The 26,407-nt window shown below is 43.4% G+C and overlaps 1 protein-coding gene and 1 long non-coding RNA gene across 2 annotated transcripts in view; one reads left to right on the top strand and one right to left on the bottom strand.

The window, feature by feature from the left end:
- The window catches only part of LOC144161569 (glucoside xylosyltransferase 2-like), a 196,595-nt gene that overhangs the window by 97,896 nt on the left and 72,292 nt on the right, over positions 1-26,407 (top strand). The window lies entirely within an intron of this gene.
- On the bottom strand, positions 7,473-8,471 carry LOC144161928 (uncharacterized). Its single transcript, XR_013320533.1, has 3 exons — positions 8,318-8,471; positions 8,108-8,230; positions 7,473-7,618 (listed from the first exon to the last, which is right to left on the bottom strand). It is a non-coding gene; the product is annotated as an uncharacterized LOC144161928 (long non-coding RNA).

Consider the following 26,407-nt stretch of genomic DNA (forward strand, 5'->3'; position numbering starts at 1 on the left):
ACTCGCGTGGGCGCCGATTAAAAGCCCTCATTCGAATCTGACGTGCTCTCTCCACTCTCTTACAACGGATTGGCAGCCGGAGGACGTCGAGGTCCTATACAGGCGTTGTTGGAACGATAGTTGTCATAGAGGCAACCTCCTCTTTGACAAGGTGGCGCGACTGAGGGGGTGTTTCTGCGAATGCTATCCCACGATAGCGAACGCAGCTGCAGTTCTCCGTAGATGATACTGCATATCCACAACCCCAGCAGCTTAGTGACTTGATCATCTTGTTGCAGATGAATAAACTGCAGCTCGTCCAGGCGTGAAGGGGCACGGCTCTGACGCTCGCACGATTTTTGAATAAAAAAGGAGTGATTCCCTTCTTCATGTGGTGACCTTGTAGGCTTCCGACATCTCGACGCCTACCTGGTGACAAAAAGCAGTGACGTCCTCGATTTGTGATGCGTATGCATCTTTAGGGTGTTGAATACGAGAAGCGAGCTTCCTTTTGGCAATGTCAGAATTAGTACTCGTAGCCCGAAAATGTGGCGCCGCTGCAGGGTAAATGTCTTGGTTTCTTAGGAACCATGCTTTTGCCGCTTCGTCAGATAATAAGCAACGTTGTGGAGCTTGAACGGGTCCTTCCATCTGTCAAATGCACTCATCCATGCATATGCAACCAGTCATCGATATCATCACCGCCTGGAGAATGCGGTGGGCCACACTGGAAGCTGGTGAGCATAAATATCAGAGACGCGGCAGCGGCGGCACCAGCGGACATAATCGCATGAAGGTACAGCATCATCACAACAGGCCCTGTTTTGGTGCAGTCCTAGCTGGTGCTTCCTCTTTGGACACCAGTGCACAACGTACCCACACGGGCAGATAGCGCTTTGACTGATTTGAGCGTTTGTTGCACGGCGCGTGCTGGTATTCTTTGCTACAATCTATATATTGTAGGCGCTGGTTATGGCCGAGACGTCGCAGCAATATCCCCCCGGTTGTTGTTTACAAATGCTGTGTGCCAACTACTCGCAGAAGGGTATGCGCCAGTGGATCCAACCCCAGGGTTTAACACGCAGTCATGCTTCATCTTCACCATCAGTTTAATATCATCAATCATCATCGCTTCCCATCTTGGTTGTTCTCCAGGGCTCGCTCGCTGTAATGCAGGACAAGGCTCGGCCGATAAAGACGTGCTCCAAGACGCCTGACGCGTACCTTACAGTAAGATACATATATATTTGGCAGAGAAAATAGTTGTCTCGTGATTAAAAATAAAAACAGCGGTTGACTGACGTTTCGACTAGAGCACCAGTCTTCATCTGACTAACATACAATTTATGAGCACGCATGCTTATATAGGTGCAGAAGGTGTTCTACAGTGCACCCTTGTTAAAAACATTGGCGGGTTGGGCCACGGAACAGGAAAAGCGAGGGCAGTGTACTTGGGCGTACAACCTTTAGCGACGTTGTGCTCCTCACAATCTCTCCACAGCAAAAAGAAAGAAAGGAACCAATAAAGCGACGTTTCATAGCAACAGGAGATGCGCTACCATGGACACAAACTCTTTTCTAAAAAGCAAACCAATAAACAACTTCATTTCACTGAAAAAAAAACAGGGTGGGAAGCTTGTGAAAAACAGACGCTTGAAGTACGAATTATATATATATATATATATATATATATATATATATATATATATATATATATATATATATATATATATATATATATACATAGTCGGGTGGAAACATAAAAACTCACACAGAGCGCGAAAAATAGGGTAAGTAGAGACAGACACACACGAGAAAAACAGACAATCAAAATAAAAGTTTTCCGACGCTTCAGGAACAGGACTTCCTCTCTTCAGAGTACAGAATGAGTTGGTTTCAGGGTTATATATATACAGAAAATGTAGCACGGTCTAGGGCAGGGCTAGCGAAGGAAGAGTTTGTCCAATGGGATCATGGTTGGTAGGCAGAAAAAGAACGAGAGAAGAGGAAGAGGGAAAAAAGGATACAAGAACCCACAGTCACGCGGTATGAACATGAGAAAAAAGAGCCAAAGAAGAAAAGAACCAGAACGAAAAAAAAAAATTACCAAGGTAATTCCTCCTTTTCCCCGTGGCAACAGGGGCGAAAGAGGGGTCAAAACATGGTATGCCCATGCACGCATTTGACATCGGCAAAAAAAATCACAGTCACGCGGGGCGAACATGAGAAAACAACTAGTAAAAAAACAGAACCGGGAAAAAATTTGAAAAGGTACTTACCCTCTTCACTTTGAAAAAAGAGAGGAACGAGAGGGGTGAAAACAAGGTATGCGCTTGCAGGCTTTTGGCATGGGCGTAAAAAAAATAAGAAGGAAATCACAGTCGCCTGGTACGAACATAAGAAAGAAGTACGGAGGAAAATAAATTAACAAGGTAATTGGCATTTTCATTGTCTCATGGCAACGGGGGGCAAAGCAGGCGTCCAAAGAAGATATGCCCATGTACGCAAAAGGCGAACATGTGGCCATACACACCCGTTCTAAGAATCAGTCAGGTAAATGAAACATGAGAGTAGAGTACTACACCTGGCTTCTGTTGGTAGGAGGCAGAGGTCGTGCCCAAAAGCAGGAAGACACGCAGTTTCGACATAAAATGAGTGTACATTCGTATACAAAGAGCAGAAAAGCGCAGGATAAAGAAACAAAAAGACAGGGTCAAACAAGTCATGAAAAGAAAGATAACAGAAGACAGGTACACGCGTATGACGCGGCACCGGGCGGTGCACATCTCGTCAGCACATGGTACCAGTTCAGGCAACGCCGTGGCGGTCAGCAACGAATGTTAGAAAAGAGCAATACAAACAATAAAGGCGAGAGGAAAACAATCACACACGGTCGTGTGCGCAAATTGATTACAAGGCGAGAGTATCAAAGTTAACAATGGTAGCGCAGTCTTCTACCGAGAAAATATTGTCCAGACTTTGTTGGTCAAATTATGTTTAGTGAAGCCACCGTGTTAAAAAACGCGCTGCTAGCACAAAACTATAACCGTATACGGGGGTCGCCAACTGATGGGAGAGTATTATCGAGGGAAAGAAATGGACAGGCATAACACTATCCTGAGAAATGCAGCTGTAATTTTTACCGAAGGACAAACACGTCAATTTCCCGTAACTTTCATCGATGCCAAACGACGCTGACTTAAACCTAAAGATGAGGTAGGACTCACGAACATGGACATCGTGATGCGTTTCAAAACCAGATTAAAAAATGGTGGCCTTCAGTTGTTCAAAAGAATGGCCAGGAGTGTTAACATGCTTCATAGAGGCAAAGAAGGGCAGGTTTCTGCATGAGAGCGGTGATGGTTAAACCTCAAACGAAAGGGTGTTTAAGTCTGGCCGATCTATTGTTTGCCACAGAGGGTGCATTCCTGCAGGTATACTACGTTGGCAGAATCACAGTTTCAGTTCCCTTTTACACTAACGTAATAGTTTGAAGCTATACTGGCGGCGGCGCGCTGTTTGGTGGCCATTTTTGGGCATACTTCCCACCGTGGTTTGTTACAGGGCATGCAACCAGTAGTCTGTGGTCGGCTGATGCTGGTTTTGGTGAGAAAGTCAAAGTCAAAGACAAAATCAAATTTATTTCTGTGTAAAGGTATACAAACATATTAATATACAGAAAAGGGTTCCAGAGTCCCCAGACTGTAACGGCACCCTCTATAAAAACTCACAAAGTGAGTTAGCCGGAGCAGTGATTAATAAATTAACATGAGCAAACCTACTAAAGAGAGAAGAGAAGTACAAATAACTGCATAGTTTTATAATTACAAACATTGGTTTAAACTAAGTTACATATAAATACACAATATTCGAAGCAACAGTAACACAATGTAGCACAAAGCAGTAAATGTAGACTTATAGACAAGTGAATGGCAATAATAACAAAAGAACTGTGGAAGTCGATTCTTGAAGTTATTTACAACAAAAAAATTTGCAAGGGCGTTTTGAGGTTTTTTATAGACGATAATGATTTTACGACAAAAGGGAGGATATTATAAAATGATATTGCAGCGAAGCAAGTTTTCTTGCCGTAATTGGTATGCACAGTCGGTAATAAGAAGTTGTTATTTGCGGCAAACCTGGTGAAATGTTTAGTCCTTAAGCGATTGAGATCAATGGTATCGTATGAAATATAACTGTGAATTAACTTGTACACGAAGGCATAAATTGTAGTGAAATAACTTGTTTACAGATAGAATTTCATTCTCATGAAGCAGCGGAAGCTGAGGAACGATGTGAACTGCGAGTGATAATTCGAATACATTGATTTTGAATGTGTTGAACTGATGAAACGTGAGAAGAGTAGGCGTTACCCCAAGGGGCAATGCCATAATTAATATGACTGTGAACCAAAGCAAAATACAGTGATTATAGGGCTTGATGTTGGCAAAAGGGTCTCGCCTTTAACAATGCTCGTATGCCAAATGCGGTATTTTGTTTAAGATAAGACGAATGAAAACAAAACGTGAGGCTAGGATCGAGCACAATGCCAAGAAATGTTGTATGGTCACATGGAGCAATGGGGTAAGGTCCGAGCATTAGGTCAGGGATTATGGTGACCTGTTTCTTCGAAGTCATGAAAATCATAAATTTAGTTTTTTCCGGATTAATAAATAAGTAATTGTCATGATACCACTTTAGGACGCTTTTGAGCGCAGTACTTAATTTCGAGTTGAGAGAAATTATTGATTTATCAGATAAAGATATCTTGGTGTCATCTGCATATAAGACGCAATGAAAAGATTGAAGTCAGTTAGGAAGGTCATTAATATATAAAATGAAGAGCAGCGGACCTAAAATAGATCCCGGGGGTACACCTTGGTGAAATGTTTTAGTGTCACAAAAAGTATTCGCCACGTATACTATAAACTGTCTGTTGAATTGATAGCATTTCAGGAACGTTAGTGCTGGCTCTGTTCCCCCTAGGCTTTTAATGTCTGGAACAAAACGTCGTGATTGATCGAGTCAAAGGCTTTGCTGAAATTTAAAAAAATTGAACCCACGAAATTCACAGTGTCAATAGATTGTTTTATGTAGTCAGTTAAGGAAAGCAAGGCTAGGTTAGTAGAACGTCCTGATCTGAAACCAAACTGGCATTCATTCAAGTGATTAAATTTAGATAAGTAGCTGTTACGACATTTAGCAAATCAGTTTTAAATTATTTTACTAATTGCGGGAAGAATTGAAATTGGATGATACACTCTTAATCTGGATCCACCTAAGATCCACTTAGTAACTGGAACTTTTTTGCAAAAAAGTTCCACTTATATATTTGGAACCGTGTTCCACATACTTTGAAAATGTAAGTGGAACAGTGCACCACATATTTTTGCAGCTAAATTATCTGGATCGGCGTTCCAAATAAAAGTATACGGATCACTGTTCCAAATAAACGGGTAGTGTAAGTTACTGGAACACTGATCCACGTAAAATGATTATGGATTTATCTGGTGCGCCGTTCCAGGTACCTTCAGACCAGCTGTTTATATAAAACGGTGTTCCGATAGACGTTGAGAAGCTGTCTATGGGACTCCACTTTCCCAATATATCTGCTTTCCTGTTGGTATACACTGAGGTCATTTGCCAGGCTGGCGGATGCATTGTTATCAGAAGGAAACCGGAAGCACCATTCTAACGCAGCCTTGACATATGTCCCACAGTGATACCAACAATTGCAAAACAGAAACCGCCGTAGCAGTGTGGTCTCTGACAGTTCCCGACAGTTGCCTATCGGAGCACAGTTCTACATAAAAGTTGGTCTGAGATACCTGGAGCGGCACACAGAGACTTTGGCTTCGTCCGCCGCATCCTGTTCTGGGTTTTGGCTGCATGTAAAAGAAACAAGACTCGCATTAAAATACATACCAAACCAACTATTAGCACTGATACAATGCTTTTCAAAACACTAAGCAAATTTTATTCGCTCGTATTATTGCGTACATTTGAGATACGGAGACATATCTGTTTCCACTTGGGCAGAAAATGACCAGCGTACAGGATGAAATACCGAAACGATATCAAGTGGCCAAAAGGATCTAAGTGGCATTTTCCTATTTTCGCTAATATTTACCATTCTTTTTTGCTAAAAAAACATGGGTAATAAAGATGGCTTTAAGCGCAACCGCGTCACAAACAGACTTGTACATCTACCCTCACACTGACTCAAAAAGCATTACACAACAGTGAGCATAAAATATGCTGTTTTATCACATGAAATCAGGTACTGCAAATGCGGAAGTACCCACAGCGCTTGCCATACCATGTTTACGCATCCCGGTTCCAAAATATGCAGTTTGCTATTAAATTGTAGGGAAAAGCCAAAAATACAAGCCATACACGGTTGGATTATCACAAGACCTACAAGAGTGTAGGAAAAGAACACCGGAGCCAATACTAACAATATAACATTTGCACAGAAAAACCTACCGGAAGCATGTGGCACTACTGCACAACTAAAACATACACCATATATCAATATCAAGCTAACTGTAGCCAAAACCGACTATATACGCGCCCTGAAAAAGCCTTTCACTGAAGCCGCGTTGCTTCCCCGACAATTTGTAGCTATTTAAAATAACTTATAAAAAAAAAAGCTCATAGCACCCAGTGTGAATCTTACAAAATTTTACAAACCAGATAGCTCAGAGCATGTTACGCATTTTAAAATTTAACAAGCAACCTAACTCTAAAGACGTTATTATTTTCCTCAAGAACAATTCAGATATCCCAAATAACCAAGCCAGGTAGCGTTGAAACATACAGGTGACCAATTTTACCAAGCGAACATTTATCTGAGGTAAAATTCACAGTTGCGTGCTATACAAACCATACTATCATGACGACAGTATGCTTGTGACCAAAGCACTGCCTCTTACGAGCAAGAAATGCAACTTAGTCCAAAGTAAACAACTTTTTCAAGCAAAATATGTATATTTCGCATTCTTCTAGGGCTTAGGTGTCAGCTAAGATACAGTACAAAAATTGATTAATAAAGCCCCAAACTGTCTGTGTAAATAATTACTCTTACGTTTGCATCCATCAATAGCACTGCCATGGAAAAAATTTACGAGCTGCACTTGAATAATAAAAACGTTACAGTGCAGTGCCATTAACTACATTAACAGAGTAACAGAGTAGCTGCAAAGGCAGCCTGCGCTTTGTCCCAAGAATGAAAAATTGCAAAGAAAAGCACGACTTCACTTTTGCAATTGACATGCCACTTGCATCTACCAATCATTTTAACCACGACATATCTTTCCGAATAGGCTTCAACGTCTAACAATAACTGAAAACCCCAAGTAGAGTGACCACATCAAGTCTTTCAACAGAGCTTTCAACTTAAATGACACCAGGCCACTGTTAAATGGCCAAGAACTCTCTGCAAAAGCCCAAGAACTCTCCAAAGTCACATCAGTTTCAGGAGATTAAGATGAAATATACGGCGAGGAGGATGACCACATCTTGATGTGACAATGCAGGCAGAAAATCCATGACGTGTTTCTTGCAGACAATATTTACGCTGCCATTTTCTTCTCTCAAAATAACTGGACCTCGAGAATAACTGGACCACGTCATGTACCTTTAAGGAAGGAACAAGAACATTTTGTTAGACGATGGCTTTAAATGAGTGAGTTGCTTAGGATACCGCTTTTATAGCACAGTAATTGATTGAAATATCAGCGATTTCTTGGTTTCTTTTCTGGGAATGCTGCTAACAATGTACAAAAAATATTAGCACAGGCTGTCAACGGCCGTTCTCTAATTCTGGAAAGCGACCGCACTGGGCGTGGCCGTGGTGCCGTATTATCACAGCAGCAACTCTCAATGTGAAAGCAAAATGTTTGCAAAACTTGAATGCAAAATAATAGTTTTTTTGTCCACATGTTGAAGCATCCGAAACAGGCTGAATGTGAAGGTATTTTCCAATATTGGAGTTCACGATTTATTTTTAACAGTAAGATTTTGCTACAAAGAAAACTACCACAAATTCAGTCCCGCAAAAATAAAATGCCAGCTTCAATAAACGCTACCATAAATTGAGTCCCACAAAAATAAAATGCCAACTTACCCAACTAAAATTAAGATGCAGGCGTTCCTGGCAGGGCCTCCTCGGAGTGCATTTCCAGGAAAGTTTTGCCAACGTGTTCCCAAAAGCTCTTACTGTCGTTTTCACCTACAGGTCAAGTTGTCACTGAAATGGTGTTCCGAAGCCATTACGTATATTGCAACAACCTAAAAAGGGACCATCAAAGTTCCAGAACTGGGAGTGCGTACTTACTTGTAGAATGCAATGATTTCATCCCGTACAACGGCTTTCATGTGTTTCCTTTTTGTGAACACACGCCTTCAAGAACGGTGAATACACGCCTTCAAGAACCAGGAAAATGGCAGTATGCATTCCTTGTTCCATTGTTTTAAGTCCCGGTCCGCCCTATTTCATAGAAAATAAAAACAGTATAAAAATATCGAAGCATAAATTTACGCTTCCCTCTAAGAAGGGAGTACTACAAGATCTCGTACAATGCCTGATTAGTTGTGCTAAAATTTATTTTGCACCACGAGCCCTGGTAACGTTTTCAGGCGAAACAATTTTAAATATGAAAATATTTGAACATTTTTAGGCTCACCTGTCATTGCTCCATGCGGAGTGGTGAACGTCTGTATAATACGCAACACTCAAGAGGCACTCTTTCGTGGCTTTATGACTTCCACAATCCATTCATAATCTTCCACACTTGCCACGACGGCGCCTTAGCGTGCCGAATATGTCTGCAGCCACAGTAAATGCCACAGCCATGATTTCAGAGGTATATGTAAGGAATGGAAATAATTCATTTTAACTTCTATTCTTCAGACAAAGGAAAACAAAGGAAAACAATTGTCGCAAACTACCAGTGTAGAGACAAATGTCTCCACAGTCAGCCATAGTCTGCATCTGGACAGGTTGTACAGATCGAATACAGAATGTAGCAATCTGCTTTCGCAGTATATTTTCTAAGTTCAAGGAAGCACAGAAATGGGTTAATGTTGGGTGCACATAGTGATGCAAGAACTTATCACCTGAGCGTTGTCGGAAATTATTTCGACTCTCGGGTTACCACCGACATTGACGGCATAAAAATGCAAGAGTGGCTTATTTCTAACGCGGTTCGTGAAGTAGCAACCACTAATTATGGATCTTGGATAATTATCCTGAAGTCTCAAGTTACCACTGACATTAACAGCATAGAAACGGCAGCACACTTTCTATATACCCGCTGCGTGTTGTGTTTCCACATTTCTTCCCCTCAACAAAAGAAACGTTTGTTACTGCGGTACTGCTAATACAACTGTCCCTTCCATTTCTCTACACTTCAGGCAATTTTATTTAAAATAGATCATCTCAATTGGTCAAAGGAATTGAAACAAACATGGAACATAAACATGAAACATGGAACAGATAAACGTAAGATCACGCCTTGAAAGCACATCAACACAACTCGAAATAGCGTCTACCTTGCGCGTAACGGGCAAGGTCGAAGACTCCCGGTCTGGTAAGCACAGTAAATGCATTCTACTCAGCAGACTAACACAACGACGCAATTACCACGCAAGTTTTAAAAATACCAATAAATCTAAGGACGGACGCTCCGACAAACTTGCTTGGAAGTTGTACACATGTGCACGCGCGATTATCGCGAGCGACTAACCCGAGAAGATTCGCTACCGCAGAGATACACAGCAACCGTCGATATACAACTAAGCAAAGCCACACAGTAAGGGAACATCCAATCATGAAACGCGCAAACCAGCAACTTCCTTATAGCAATGGCTAACGAACGCAGTCAGAAATGTCCAGCCGACTCTGACCCACTAACACGGAAGTTTTGGTAAATTACGGCTGCAAACGTTTCTCCAACACAAAATGTTACACGCCGCGACCACAAGCATGGACGAGACAGGAACAACGGGCAGAGAGGCAGTATGTTTATAGGACGCAGTTAACAAGGATGTCACTGAACAACAACTATTACTAGCACATAAATAAGCAGCACTGACCTTTTTTGCGCCTCCTCGCAAAACTCCACTTCGTCGAACAGGAAATACAGCCCGGGGATATAAAAAAATTCGCAGTTGCACGCCGCAATCAAGCCAATCAAACTGCTAACGGCGCTAACGCAGGCTAACGGTTCTCGCCAGCGTGACCGAGAATTTCTTTAGTAAATATCAGGCGCATCGCGCGAGCAATTGAGAAACCCGCTTGGAAATGCCACTGGTGGCGCTGCATGCGGAAGGCCGTAAAATTAGCGGAGGGAATCCTGGAAGATGGGAGCGCTGCTGTCGTTTAAAGGGACACTGAAGTAATATGTAAACATTGCGGGATTACGAGCGCAAATTGTAGTCCGGAATCCCCAGGCCATGTTTCGACCACTCTAGGCGCGTTTACGCGATTTTATTTAGTAGAAAAACTAATTCGAAAATGCGGTCCTCCTTTCTTTACGCTCGCCCATTTTCTGTGGCGTTTTCGTGTGACGTCAGGAGTGGATGAGCTGGCAATTGGCTGCGCCACGGCTGCGCTACTGCACGGCTCCCCGGCCGACAGAGTCAGTCGGTCCAGCGTTTCGTCCGCCGGCCGCCGGCGGGTCGTCGCAATCAAGGAGGTTAAAAAAAATTGCTTGGTCGCAATTCGTTCGCTTAGTTGAAACGAAGCCAGGACACGTTTGTGAATGGAAGAATGTGCCTTTCTTTACTTGGTTTGTTTGTACACTGTATCTAGCTCCAAGTCAAGGTCGCTTCACGCAAGCGCTGCACAAGCGCACATGCGACGCTTCGCTGACTGGTACGCCAGTAGGAAAATATAAGGCCTCTTGAAGGCGGGAGAAGAGTCAGCGAAGTCAATATAGGTACTAAGGAAATAAAATCAACTGGTATTTTTACCGTACAGCGTAAAACTAGGGCGCGGGAAGCACTTTTTTGCGCTGGGCGAACAAGCACAGCGGTCAGCAGCACGACTACGCATCTGCGAACGCTTTTCCGTCTACGAAATGCAATAGACCTTATGCGAAATTGCTTGGTGATCTAGCAACACTGATGTAAACGAGACCGTCGGCCATATTGGTACGGGCGCCGATCGGGAAGTCTCGTATTGTTTACTGTGGAAGAGTAGGTGATGGTAACGCGGTATGGCTCAAACTGGACGGTGTTTTCCGGCTCTCGACCGCGGATTGTGGACGAAGGACTTGCCTGCGCTGCCGACTGTGTCTGAAGACTCATGCCACTCGGGGTGCCGCGCCAAAGACCCATCCGAGCGGCAGCGGAGCAGGGCATGCCACCTAGCCACCGAGGCGCATTGCTCGCCTTCATCGGTGCGGACAAACACGTGCGACTCGCAGTAAGTATATCCTTCTTTGTTTTTACTTGACGCGAGTTAACCGGTATGAGCATTTGTAGAGCACTTTGTTCACCGTTGTTTACCACGCAAATGCGGAGCAGCGACCCTGTTGCAGTTACCCTGAAAGAGGAGAGCGACAATCGCCAGACCGTACCACTAGTGGGTGGATTAGGTATTTTCAAATGCTGTACATGGAATTTACGGGATGATTTTTGGCGAAGATGTTTACGGAAAGGTTGCGGCCGTTTTCCGTGACGGTCGTCCGCCCGCGCGTTTGCCGCAAAGCAATCGTGCTTTGCGGCGAAGTCAACTACAAAAGCGCACATACGCCTTGAATTTTCTTTTTTTTTTGTGTGTGTTCATTATTTATTGCGCATGTTCTGCGCAAAAATCTGTATGTGTGTCTTTCTTCTCCTTTTTTGGCGGTGGGGTGGTTGTGTTTGTTTCTAAAGCGCATGTTTTTGGTCTGCACGAATAGATAATACAGTAAAACCTCGTTAGCTCGAACTCACTGAACTAGAAGATTTTTTTTAATTCGATGGGTCATCGGTATAGCCCGAATGTTTACCTGTTTATCTCGAAAGATTCTGGAAGTGAGTTCTTGGTAATCATATTATTGCTTGCTTAAGTTATGACGAACACGATTATGCGGGTACTGGTATCATTACCCACGCTGAGGTTTTTAAATGTTAAACTTCCTTCTCTTGAAAAATGCATTAACAAAGCATGCAGAGCTTGCATTAACAAAGTTTGCACGCCCGAACTTGACAAACAATTTTGGCATCATTGCTGTTTGAGGTGTAGATTATTGCCCTTGCAACAGTGTTAAGCAAGACACAAAATCTGGTCATTTTGAGTCTGTTCCTTGCGGCCACTTCTTTCTGCTCTGTCCCTTTACCATAAACTGTAGCGGACTAGTCCTGTTCTTCCCTGAGTGTTATTTACTGATACTCTCTCTGTTCTTGCAGGTTGGGCCTCATCCATTTGCTCAGCAGTTGCTTTCGCTCCCAGAAGAAAAGTGGCCGTCCCCATGTTGTGTGCCTCACCTTTGAGACGGACAGTGGGGCGATTGGGGAGGCATCGTGCGAGTGCCCGACGGGTTGCAGTAGAGCATGGAATCACATCCTGGCTGCTGTGCACCTACTCGCCCTCTTGCAAGCCGAAGGTTTTAAGAGGCGCCACCGGAGCTTGCGTGCACTGAGCTGCCACAACAGTGGGGACGTCCGAGACAGCAGGGCATCAAGCCAGCAAGTGTCCAAAACATTGACTGGAGAAGCCCGCGATAAAATGGCCCCTCCCTTCCCTTGCCAATGCGTCTGTTCGATGCACGTCGAGTACAGGAGCAATGCGAGCAGCAACAAAGTGCCGTGCAGGCGCTTGGGAAAAAACTTGGTAGCCTTGGGAATGAGTTTTTTGCCCCAGTTGTGCTGGCCTCCCACTCATCCTCCTCACCCCCCCCCCCCCCCCCAGTGACAGAAACAAGGACTGGCATGGCACCTGAAGGGTCACCTATGAGATACCAGCAAGCATTCATGCCACATTTCGCCGTGGTCATCTTGCAAGCACGCAGAGGCTGGGCAACACCGCGATATGCAGGGGTGCGCGAATGCTTCTTTTTGTTCCATTTATATTTACAGTTATATCCACAAAAACGCAAATGCACTCAAGCTGATGCGCAGCGGCCTGATGCAACTGTGGCCGTTTTCTTTTTTCTTTTTGAATAAAACTTCTAAATTGTCTCAGCTACCTACATCAATGGCCACTATCATTACGTCGGAGGCATGCATGCAGCATGGGACAAACTAGAGTGAGTGTGTATTTTAGTCGCAAAATATTCGACAGTAAATACATCGTTGCTGGAATGACAATGGGCACCAAGTTAACTTGACGTAACAACAAACCTTTCAGCCCGGCAAATCGGGAACCAAGTGCAAAAGCTCAAATTTTCCACCGTTAGATCATCATAAAACAGTGTTCGCCATTTCTGCAACGACACGCGGCTAAATTTATTTATTTATTTATTTATTTCAATACCTTCAAAGCCCAGAGGGCGTTACAGAAGGGAGTGGTCACTGGCATTATCACCAGAAAACAAAAACAAAAGTGAAACAAAACATTGGGGACAAGCATAAAAAAACAATAGTGGACAACAAAAATGCAAGGTAGTATACACAACAGAGTCAATAACATAAATGCAATTATAAGGAACAAAAGTATTTTTCGATGGCAATCTTAAATGAAGGTACATCGATTATACTAGCTATTGCAGGGGGCAGGTGATTCCATTCGTTAGCAGTTTTGGGAATAAAAGAGGCAAAAAATAAGTTAGTGTTGCAGTGGGGAATGTATACCTTATGGCGATGGTCAATACGGGATGATACATATGATGGCGCAGAAAGAAGTTCAGTTTTGAGGTATACGTTTGAAAAATAAATTTTATGAAAGACTGACAAACGGGCAATTTTTCTGCGTAGGGCTAGGTTGGGAAGGTTTAAAGTTCGTTTCATAGCAGAAACACTAGATGTCCGAGCATAGTTGGAAAGGATGAAGCGTGCACTACGATTTTGAACCATTTCCAACAAGTTAATAAGATAATCATAATGAGGATCCCACACCGAACACGCGTACTCAAGTTTAGGCCGAATTAAAGTTTTGTATAACAGTAGTTTAAGCTGTGAAGGCGCCATAGAGAAATTTCGTCGTAAGTACCCAAGCATACGGTTCGCATTATTAATAATAAAATTTACATGAGGTTGCCAAGAAAGGTTGTTGGTAATATGAATTCCTAAATATTTGTATGAAGCAACAAGTTCTAGTTTAGAGCCCTGGATATAGTAGTCGTAAATATTGGAGGTATCAGGCTTACGTGAAAATCTGATTGATTTGCATTTGTTAGTATTTAAACGCATTTTCCATGTGTTACACCATGCAGTAATGTTATGGAGGTCACTCTGAAGTATGGAAGTGTCAGAATCTGCAGTGATAGTTCTATAAATAACGCAATCATCTGCGAACAAACTAATGTTTGAAGTAACTACTGAAGACAAGTCATTAACATAAATCAAGAAAAGCAAAGGACCCAGCACGGAACCCTGTGGTACCCCTGATGTCACTAAAGAGAGTGGCGAATCAAATTCATTGGCAGATACAAACTGAGTTCTATTAGATAAAAAATTTTCAATCAAAGAAAGAATGCGTGGATCAACATTTAGTTTGCTTAACTTCATGCAAAGTAATTGATGATTAACTAAATCAAAAGCCTTTGAAAAATCAATAAAAACACTATCAATGCAATGTCCGTTATCAAGAGCAGTGGCAATGTCATGTACGAAACAAATAAGTTGAGTCTCACAAGAAAATGTTTTACGGAATCCATGTTGCTTAGGGGTAAAAAATGAGTTATCTTCCAGAAATTTAACCAAATTAGAATATATTATATGCTCAAAAATCTTACAAGAAACACTCGTAATTGATATTGGCCTGTAATTAAGGGGGGAAAATGGATCACCAGATTTAAATAATGGCACAATTTTACCGATCTTCCAATCGTTAGGTAATAAGCCCGAAATATAGCATTGATGAAATAGATTGCATAATATCACAGCCGAGTACATCTCAGTATTTTTTAAAAACTTTGCGTTGATACCGTCTACACCTGATGACGACGACATTTTTAAGTTTCTAATCAATTTCACCACACCATCCAAATCAAAGAGTACAGCATCCATAGTAGGAAAATCAGCTTGAACAAAATGTGGCATTTCAACAACAGGGGAGTGCGAAAATGATTTTGAAAATACCGAGTTTAACACAACAGAACACTGAGACGGTGGGATTGCGGCACCATCACAATCTGTTAGTGAAACAGTATTCACTGATTTGTTACCAACAATGTTCCAAAATTTCTTAGGATTGTCAACAAGGAGCGTAGGGAGGGTATCATGAAAAAAAACACGTTTGGCATCCTTAAGCGCATTTTTATAAATGACTGCGCACGCGCGGTACGCGGACCAACAATCAAAGCTATCATTTCTTTTAGCTTTACGAAACAGCCGCTTTTTTTTGTTAGATAAGCGTTTCAGCGATACGTTGAACCAAGCGGATCGATGCTTACAGGCAATTACGCGCAGCGGAATATACGCATTAATAAGGTACTCTATTTTAGACTTGAAAAGTGACCAGTTGCTTTCAACGGACCGTTCGAAAAAGTTAGGCATGTAACTGTCCAAAAAACTTCCAAGTTCATGGTTAATAGATGAAAAATCAGCCTTACTGTAGTCTCGAATATATTTAGATTTTGTCGGAGGATGAGGAATTACACCTTTGAGGGAAAAGTTGATCAATAGGTGATCGCTTAAGCCAGGCAAGAATAATAAGGAATGAATAAGATCGGGACACGTAGTTAGAATAAGGTCCAGTGTGTTAGCGCTTGTATCAGAAATCCTTGTAGGTTCATTTATAATTTGGGTGAGACCAAAATCTGAGCATAAATTAATAAAACTCACCGCTTCATTAGTTAAACCAGGAGTGGCAAGATCAGAAACGGGCCATGTAATTTTAGGAAAATTGAAGTCGCCTAGCAGAATTATAGGAGCATGTGGGAAACGCAGGATAACACTATTTAGTGCATCGTGAAGGTCAGCGCAAAATGTCAAAGGAGCAGTGGGGGGCCGATAGCATGCACATAGTACGAAGTCGCGGTAGCTAATTCGGATGCACACACAAACAAATTCAAGGCAAGATTGTAAGGGTACATGAAAAGACGAAATGCTGTCAGCCACCGCAATTAGTACGCCTCCTCCTGATCTTTCACAACGATCAGCTCGAAACAAATTGAAATTCTTTTCCGTGTTAAACACTTCGTTGTTTGGAATTTTGGCTGATAACCAGGTTTCAGTAAGGACTATAATATCAGCACCGCAAGAGTCGACGAAAGATGACAGGTCATCCCGCTTACTCATAACGCTGCGGATATTAGTAAAAAGAAAGTTAACATCAGTCGCAGAAAATAGGAGGCAACGTAAAAGAAGCCAACAACTCACTCCCATACCGTGCGCGCCCGCCACACAGGAAATTTTCAACCGCGCCGTGACGGCGTAGTGCGGCAAGAAAAGTTTGTTTACAGGCCTAGGTAAGATAAAAGCTCGTGTAGGGGCTAAGCGGTAACATTTAACATTGAAATGAAGCGGGCGCAGAGCCACAGGGACGAGTAAAGAAACAGCCTAATTTTGGCAACGTGTGGTACTGTTTTCCCGGTCGAGCGCCGCTGTCAGTCGCGTGAATAGGCGGCGCACGCTCAGGCTTCATTTAGAATACAAAGGCTGGACAACAGAACTCCAACCCAGCTGCATTTTTCATACGGACAGCGACTACGGAACCCCGCGCTTAGCGAACCAACGACAAATATTCGCTCCAAGCGCACCGCGCCCAGCGTGTCACAAAGGTTGCTCGCGCCGGCACAGTTCGCGTCACAAAGTTCGTTCAAAAGCGTGGAACTTCACGTACCTTTTCTCCATTTGAACCGGTATTTCCGCATTGCGTGCTCTGCGGCACGAAGCAATGCTACGGCATTGTAGTCCATCACCAAGAGCGGTCAATGCCCGCCTTCTATGTTTTGCTAATTGGTTTCGGTTTCAAACGACCGTACCAAAATGGCAGACCTAGTTACCGGAGTCGACGTGAGATGGCGGTGCACATTTTGCATAGGGTCTATTGCTAGACGTGAGCTACTGTGGAAACTCGGGCGACGCTTACTGCACGATCGCAGTACAACAAATAGTCACCGAAGCTGCTTGAAATGCCAAAATAAATAAAAGTGTAAACCGGTTGACAATATATACCCTATATTAGCACGGCCTCCGCGGCCCGCTTCGTGGCTCAGCGGTCTGGGGCGCTGGGTATGTCACCGCAATTGTTTTTGCTTTTGCAAGTCACGAGTTCGAATCCCCGCGGGTGCCTGCTTTTTTTTTTTTATAAGTTAACTTTTTTGTTTTCCGCCGATGTTTTCTATATTGAGTTCACCTTTTTTTGGGCCGCAGTGTTCATGGCTACACGAACTAGTTCACAAAACGCGCGCATGCTGGCACTGGCGCGCTAGCGAGTTCTCGTTGGCGTGCTGTTGCCATAAGCACCGACTGCTTGCAGGCAGTGGGCACAGGCCAGAATGAACAGACCCTTGGCCTGGTGCGAACACGCTTTTTACGATACAGGCATGAGGGAGGCAAGCTCCAAATATGGGGGAAAAGCGCATGACATTTGGGCGTCTGCGGGTACGCGGAGGGCGTTCATGCACTGCGTAGGTCTCGGCTAGTGAATGCTACGACTACAAGCCGTCCTGGGAGGCTTATCTTGTGCATTTTACAGCCGACAACATGGCAGAAGCGCGGTACGATGATTACTCAGATATTGAGAATGCCCATCCAACAACTCCATTGGTTATGTTTTACAGAACCGAAACCGAAACCGAAACTTGTGTGATTGCTAACCTTGGGCATCGTCCAATCACGGCGCCCCTCCTCCCAACGTCACAACCCCTAGTTGGTGCGACCGCCGCAAACCGCGCATGGTAGTTTTTCTTCTTTCGCGCTTTGTAAAATAATTACCGATTTGTCAACCGGATAAACGATGAAAAGTGTGCTAATTTGAGCCAGTCTACGCAGTGCAAGCAAAAACGGGAGCTTGACAAATTCACTTCAGTGTCCCTTTAACGTGTTGACGCAGTCCCGATTTTTATCCGTCGTTGTCGTACCCGTTGCAGCCCCACTGTACCGTGAATCAACGCAAAAACAGCTCTGCCGTGCTGCTGCTGACGCATGCGCATGGAATGCGCTACTGGAGTGGCGGTCTTTTCCTCATGGCTTCGGCAAACTTTCGGTCTCGCGGAGGCTTTGGCGATGCGCCCGAATAAGAGCTCATACAAACTCGGCACACGTGATGGCTTTTATTTGATTCGGAAAACGGGCATATGCGTCTAAGCGGACGTTTACGCCCGCTGAGGCCGAAACAAAGCTCAGATAGCAGCCGCGTTAGGCGTTAGTACTGGCTAAAGTTGTTTCTCGCGGAGGGCCGTGAGTGCGTGCGATATCCGAGCTTAACTTTGGGTGGCAATTTCTGCGTTACTGTTGACAATGAACGCAAAAGGGCGTGGCTTCATTTACTGCTTTTCTTGACAACAAGCCTTTCCGTAGTCAACAAATATACTGCGACGCTCTTAGATACCCACGTTATATAAAGCTACTTACAGCTAATTAGCGAGTAATAATACATCGGCCCGTTTCCCAGCCCTTTTCCCTCCTGAACACCAATACTACAGGAAAACAGCAACGGGGGAAGCAGCTGGAGAAGGCGGGTCATTCAATGAACTTCAATTACTATGACAAGACACAACAACAGCAAGTTAACTCTGCGCATTTTTGCCGTTACTGCACAGCATAATTAGGAATTACAATGTCATTTCAGCATTAATACATACAAAATAATGCAGGTATCACGTAGTATATTTAGTTGTCCAAGTTTAGTTCCGTTCACCCAGTCAACCGCTCCCTGCAAAGAGGCTTTTGTTTTTGCTTGTGGAAATTAAAAGGGACTCACCTGTTAGCATTCCTATCGGACTTACTACGTCATGACCAACGGACTTAAAAACCATCGTGCACCAATACGAATAGTTTTACAAATACATACCGATATTCACAACGGCCTAGTTTGCTTATTTTAGATATATGTCGCTTCTCTACTGAAACAAAGAAATAAAACTCTCGCATGGTAGACCGCTAGCGCCTTCCAGTGAAGACTGGATAAACCAAAAGGCGTTTCTTGTTTTTTTTTTTATCTCTGCAATGAAATGATATACAGCAGTCTCCCGTTAAGACGAACCCGAAGGGACCGTAAAAATGTATTCGTATTATCCGAAATTCGTCTTAAGCGGAGGTGTATTGCATTGTGGACGTTACAAGAGAAAAATGTTGTGGTTATTAATCAGTGTTCGTTTTAACCAAGTTCGTCTTAACGAGGGTCTACTGTATTTCTAGAAGAAGCAAACCGGGTCGTTAGTGTCATTTCTGTGAATTTGTAAAACTTCTTGTATCGGTACATGGTGCTTTTGAATTAGTAAGTCTCATAAATTTGCGTCATGAATTAGTGAGTCCCATATGAATTGGATCAGGTGAGTCACCCTTAATAGCATGCACGAGACGAAAAATGCTAACGAACATCCAAGCATATATAACTGCATGCGTGACATGCTGCGTGCAGTGTAAAATGCGGCACAGTCGGTTAACAATATGTATATACCACATCAGGGCATAAATAACGTGGACTACGTACCTATTTTACAGCAGATTGTTGCCATTTATACGTTCCTGTAAATCACTTAAAATTGTGCACGTACTACAACACAGCAAGCTGATGGCTGAGCATTGAGCAAAAAACAATGTTTCTGCGACGCTTTGTGAACCAAATGCAGAACATGCAATAGTCTCAACAACCATATATATTTCTTTATGAGGTATCCACAAAAGCCCAATGAATTCTTCAGCATTACCACGGCTCTGTCCCAAACGCAGAAGGAGAACCTGAGGACATCTGGTCCTTCTCAAATTCAAACCATTGGTGATTTCAGACGTACTGCGCGTCTGCAATTAGCAAAAGACGATATTCACTAAAGCGGTCTGCGCGCCGCAGACAACCTGAAAGGGGTTCGTGGAATTTCTATTTTCTCTAAGATGCCCTTTTCTCGCACCTTTCATGCCTTGTACGGTGTTGTTATAGCAGTGGACATATTTTTTTTCTGTCAAATAACGCCACTAAAAATACGTCTTAGCCGTCTTATATAAGTAAACTGCTCTAAGACAGTTCCATAGATATCGACGAAGTTTATTAAATTTTATGTGGTGCGTGCGTGTGTGCGTGTGTGACTGCATGCATGTGTGTGTGTATGTGTGGGTGCGCGTGGTTGCATTCGTGTCTGTATCTATGTCTGTGGGCGTGTGCGTGCAAGTGCTTGTGCGTGCGCTTGTGCGCCAAAGCGCGTCAAACATATATGTGGTTCATTGTTCCAGTTAATGCACGATTCAGTGCATACTTCACTGCAGCACACAAGTTATGTGGAACAAGACACGAGCAAAAAATATACAAAAGCACTGTCCAAACTTTTTACTGGGACATAAGTGGAACAGTAACTGGAACGGCCGACAGCGCATCCCCTCATTTATTCGGTTCCACATAATAACCACAAACCTAAAGAAAACAAATGGACAGTTCCATATAAGATCCACTTATATCTCTCGTTCCAGTTATTCTTCGTTTAGATCCAGATAAAAACATGTGGATCGCCCCGTTTAACTGGAACTTACATGGAACCAGATTAAGAGTGTACTTTGAGATTAATAGTCGGTCGCCATTTTTTAAGACAGGTATGACCTGTGCTTTTTTGAGAAAGAATGGAAAAACACCGGACCTAAAGATAAGGTTGATTATGTTACTGAGCGTGTCAGAGATGAGATGTGCCACCAGTTTTAAATAACGTATGGAAATCTTATCAAGGCCAGCAGATGTATTATTGAGCGAAGAAATCGTGGCAAACACTTCGTTCGCTGTGACAGGGAAACGGAAAAATGACTGGCTGGCACGGCGGATGTTGTGACGCACGTTTATATTCTGACAGGTTTTTTATAGCTGGAGGCAAAATAATCGCTAAAAGCACTAGCAATGCGAATGGGTTCAGATTTATTCCATTATGTGTAATTTTGGATACAGCAACGTTAAGTTTGGACGTACTAAGGAAAGCATTTAGTCAATTCCATTGTTGTTTAGGGTTGTTTTTATTTTTAGCAAATTTGTTTTCATAGTAACGTTTCTTCGCCTATTTTAGTAGAAGGTTTAAAAGAGAGCGGTACCTTTCATAACGCCGAGCGAGGTTAGAAATAAAAGGCTGTCTTTTAATTTTTCTGCAGAGATTATCTTTTTTCGGATACTTTCTAAAAGCTCACTTGTCATCCAAGGGTTACACGGGTATTTATATTACTTCTTGCATTTTACAGTGATTGTATTCAAAGTTACAGCTCTTACAAATAACGAAGAAAACTGATTCAGAGCGTTCTCAGCATCACACACGGAATTACCAGTTGCCCAGTTAGTTACGCTAATGGATTTAATGAATTTGTCAGAGTCGAATAGTGATGTGAAGTGGGTAGTGTTTCTACACGGTGCTTCAGTGTTGAAGGTAAGAAAATGGGTAAATGATCGGTTACGTCTATATCAACAACAGCGGAGTGGGGAGCAGGTGATAGGTGGCATAACGCGTGGTCTATGAGCGTTCGCGTTCCTGTGGCGTGCATCTTGTAGGGACATTAATCAATGATTCAAAACCAAACCCTGAAAAGCAATCACCTGTAAGTAGAGCATAAGTTAGCTTCGGTGTCGAGCAAGTTGATATTCATATCACCTACTAAGAGAACGTCCTTATTTTCAGCATTTAATTTGTTTAGGATAACATCAAGGCCAAGCACAAAATCAGTAATAGAAGACGATGGCGAACGATAAATGCAACCCAGGCTGAAGTTTTTATTGTTGTGTGACAGGGATGTCCGCTCGACTTTGATCCAAACTGATTCGCAGAGGCTAGCGTTTAATGAGAGATCATGTGTGCGCATGTACGAGACGTCACTAGAGATGAAAATTGCTGTGCCCCTGTGACTATCTGACATGCGATGGCAATACTCTGTTTGGTATCATGGAAAAGCATACATATTGAAATCAGAACCTGATAGCCACGTTTCAGAAATGCAAATGAAAGTGAAAGAATGGCTCAGCGACTGGATCAAGTTATTGATTGTGTGGACATTTTTGCGGAGGCTCCGCGCAATAAGTGGATCAATGAGCGATTATGATTTGAAAGACGGGATTTTGCTTCACCAGGTGATAAACCCATTTGTATAAACTGCGCAGCCAGGGGTCAGACGCGAAGTGTTCAAGTATAAATTACTTGAACACGAGCAGGTCGTTTTCTGTGGCTATCCGATAAACTTTGCTATCCTCTGTTTTGAGGGCCTTGATACAGCAATTGTCGGTCCACAAGAATCTCCAGCTGAATTCCTTCTTTACTTTATTTCGTTTCTTTTCGCTTGCTTTAGTTCCTTCTTTAATTCTTTCTTTTCCTTGCCCCTTCGATGTATATTTTTCACGTCGATGTAACTGTGAGCGAACTAAACTTTCGATTTGATTTGATTTGATTCCAGCGCTTTAGCAAAAAGCTACTTGTTTTCAGGGGTTAGGTGGTCGATCACAAAAAACGGGTACCTGAGCTTCACCGGAGAAGCCAATACCATTTTAATTGCGAACGCACTTTATAAGCGACCCCAAACCATCCACCGCCGGCGTCGGCGGCGGCGGCGTCGGCGTCCGCAGCGCTCTTTAAAGAAGAAGCAGCATCCGGCGCCAGGTTTCGATCCGAGGACTTTGCGGGCCGCAGCCCGACGCTCTACCGAATAAGCCACGGACGCGACGCTGACATTGTCAGTAACGCGCCTTATATCTTTAACGCATTCAAACTACGTCGTCAGCGGCGTGCGTTGGCGACTCAGCGGCGTTATAGCGGCTTGATAACTGCGTGGTGTACACGTGATACTACAAACCCGATGGAAGAGATGGAAGAGAAGACGGCGAGGCGGTGGGCTGCGGGGGCCGAGCGCAAGCGCCGCAAGCGGGCCGACAACCGTGCATTCGCACTTTAACATTCTCCCCCTCGGGGAAATGCCGGGGAATTTTTTTGTTGAGCCTTGCCTTCCGCGCCTTCTTCACAAAGTCATTTTTATTGTCACGTCGCTCAAAATTTTGCTGGGTCTATAAACAACGCGTGGTGGTTCCGGAAATATTCTTCTTGGGCGTTTACTTTGAACGAGGGTACTATGACGTTTCCTTAGTACGGATGAAACTTTTGGAGAAGAGGCCAAATGGGTAAAAGCGAGGTTTGTTTGTGGATTGGGTTTCGGACCTTTTTTACGGGGAATTTCGGTACGGTTCAACCAGTTAGCTCGTGTAATTGCGTAATCGATCACTTGCTCTGGGTATTTTTGATCCAAGAACGCGCTTTTAAGTTCTCAGCAGTTAGAATTTCTGCGGAATCTCTGCAGTTGTTAATTTCTTTTTCTTCGTACTTATTTCTCATGTTCGTACCAGGCGACTGTGACTTCCTTGTTATCTTTTTTTACACCCATGCCAATTTTGTGCAATGGCATGTGTTGTTTACCCATCTCTCTTTTCCCCTTTTGCCAAGAGGGAAAGGGTAATTACATTTTTACATATTTTTCCTACACTGCTGTTTTCTCATGTTCATTCAGCGTGTGTGTGATGTTTTTGCCGATGTAAAATGCGTGCATGGGCATATTTTGTTTCCACCCCTCTTTCGCCCCTGTTGCCTTGGGGGGAAGAGGGAATTACCTTGTTAAATTTTTTTGTTTGTTCGCTCTGTTTTTTTTTTCTTGTTTGGCTCTTTTTTCTCATGTTCGTACCCCGTGACTATGGGTTCTTGTTATCCTAGCTTCCCTCTTCCTCTTCTCTCGTTCTGTTTCTGCCCACCAACCATGATCCAATTGCACAAATTCTCTCCTCCCTCGCCCTTCCCTCGCCCTTGCTACATTTTCTGTGCATATATTAACCTGAAACCAGCTTATTCTGTACTCTGAAGAAAGGAAGTCCTCGTCCTGAAACGTCAGTAAACTTTTATGTTTATGTTATGTTTCTCTAGTGTGCCTCTCTCTACACTTACCATATATATATATATATATATATATATATATATATATATATATATATTTATATATATATATATATATATATATATATATATATATATATATATATATATATATATATATATATATATCTAAATAAATATACACTAAATAATCTTGTCAAAATTGGGGAAATAGAGCCACGCCTCTGTAAAGCACTTACAGCAGCACACGCAACGCCAGGAAGATTTTACATGCTGCCTAAAGTTCATAAAGAAGGGAACCCTAGTAGGCCAATAATTTCGGGACGAGGCACTCTCACCGAACCAATATCAAGCTACATAGACTCCCTGATTAAGAAAATACTCGCTACCCATTCGTCGTATCTTCGCGATACTAACCACTTCCTACGGGAAATCGACAACATAAAAATCCCTGATGGCGCCTTCCTTGTAACTCTAGATGTAACTTCTCTGTACACAAATATACCTAACCGAGATGGGATTGAAGCCCTGGTTGAATCCTATAGCATACATCGGGACCATGAGTCGCCAAACCCACAAGTCATTGAAACTTTGACCAAGCTAGTGCTGGAATTAAATAGCTTTGAATTCAACAATCAGTATTACCTAAAAATACACGGCACTGCGATGGGTACTCGAATGGCACCCAACTACGCTAATATATTCATGAACGATCTCGAAACCAAATTTCTATCAACCCGTGAAATTAAGCCATTCTTTTACAAACGCTTTCTGGACGATGTATTCCTTATTTGGACCGGTACGGAGGAAGACATAATCGACTTCATCGAGTGTTTCAACAAGGCCCATCTAAGCATCGCATTCACTTATACCTATTCAACCACGGAAATCAATTTCCTTGACGTGCATATAAATACAGACAAAGGAGAACTGATCACTACCGTGTACAAAAAACCAACCGATAGGCAGCAGTATCTGCACTTTGAGAGTTGTCATCCGCGCCACTGCAAAACGAGTATCCCATACTCGCAGGCCCACCGATTTAGGAGAATTTGTTCCCGCACCGAGGACTTCGAGGCAAACGCAGAACACTTGCGCAATGTACTCGCGAAGCAACAATACCCACCACCCATAGTCAACGACGCTATTTGCAAAGCGGTCAACCTTGATCGCCAAGAGTTGCTGCACCATGAAAAAGAACTAAACCAGAAGGGGAGAGGCTACCTAGTTTTGACGTTCGGGGGCAATTCCCCAAACATAAACAAAATCTTGAAAAAGCATTTCAACATGCTACAACAGAGTGAACGGCTTTCTAAAATCTTCCCCACCCCTCCTCGGGTCGTATACAGGCGCCCGAAAAATATTAAAGATTACCTTGTACACGCCAAAACTGAGACGGCACCCAAGTTTGGGTGTCGACCATGCGGAAAGGCACGGTGCCGCGTATGTAAACACATGCAGACAACCACGGTGGCAGAAAGCACCAACTCAAATTTCAAGCATCTAATTCACGCGACACTCGACTGCGACTCTTCTAATGTGGTGTACCTTCTGGAGTGCGGTGTTTGTGGCATCCAATACATTGGCCAGACGGACACGGCATTCCGCATGCGCTACAACAACCATCGCGCACATGTTCGTTCACTCTTGGATCTACCCTTATCACGACATATTAACTCCGAAAACCACCCGTTCGACTCCATCAGGGTCACACTTTTACAAAGTGGATTTTCTACTACAAGAGAACGCGAACAACTTGAATCTTACATTATTTACAAATTCAATACCGTAAAGGCAGGAATGAATGTTAGCCCGGGCATTATGTCGTCTATACATGCTGTTGATAATCTGGCTGCAGAATAATCCCGTATCTAAATTTTAAGTCTCTGTGTTGTTTAAACAAGTAACCAAGCTACTGTTATTTTGTTTATTCCCTTCCTGGGGTTTCTGCACAGGCGGCATATGCCACAAACAACATCGAGGCGCCCGCCGCCGCTTACTCCAACAAAGGACCCGCGCGACTCCCGCGTGCGGTTAGAGGATTAGTTAAGCTCCTTTTCCCTGGTTCATGGTCAGGGACGACCCTGTCGGCTGCCCGGACAGGGCAGAAGAATAGAGCTAAGAGTGATGAATGGCGCTCGCCCGTCCTGCCGGTAGGCGGAATCGTGCATGCTTTGAGCCACAGTGCGGAGATCGTACCTACACTCTAAACGAGCCTGCCTGTTTGTTTTGTAGGGTTGGCGTCACTGAGAAATGTGTGCGGCTGCGACCGCTGCCTGTCAACT

This window comes from Haemaphysalis longicornis, unplaced genomic scaffold, assembly GCF_048455015.1.
Source record: "Haemaphysalis longicornis isolate Haplotype H1 unplaced genomic scaffold, Haemaphysalis longicornis Haplotype H1 scaffold_12, whole genome shotgun sequence".
Lineage (NCBI taxonomy): Eukaryota > Metazoa > Arthropoda > Arachnida > Ixodida > Ixodidae > Haemaphysalis > Haemaphysalis longicornis.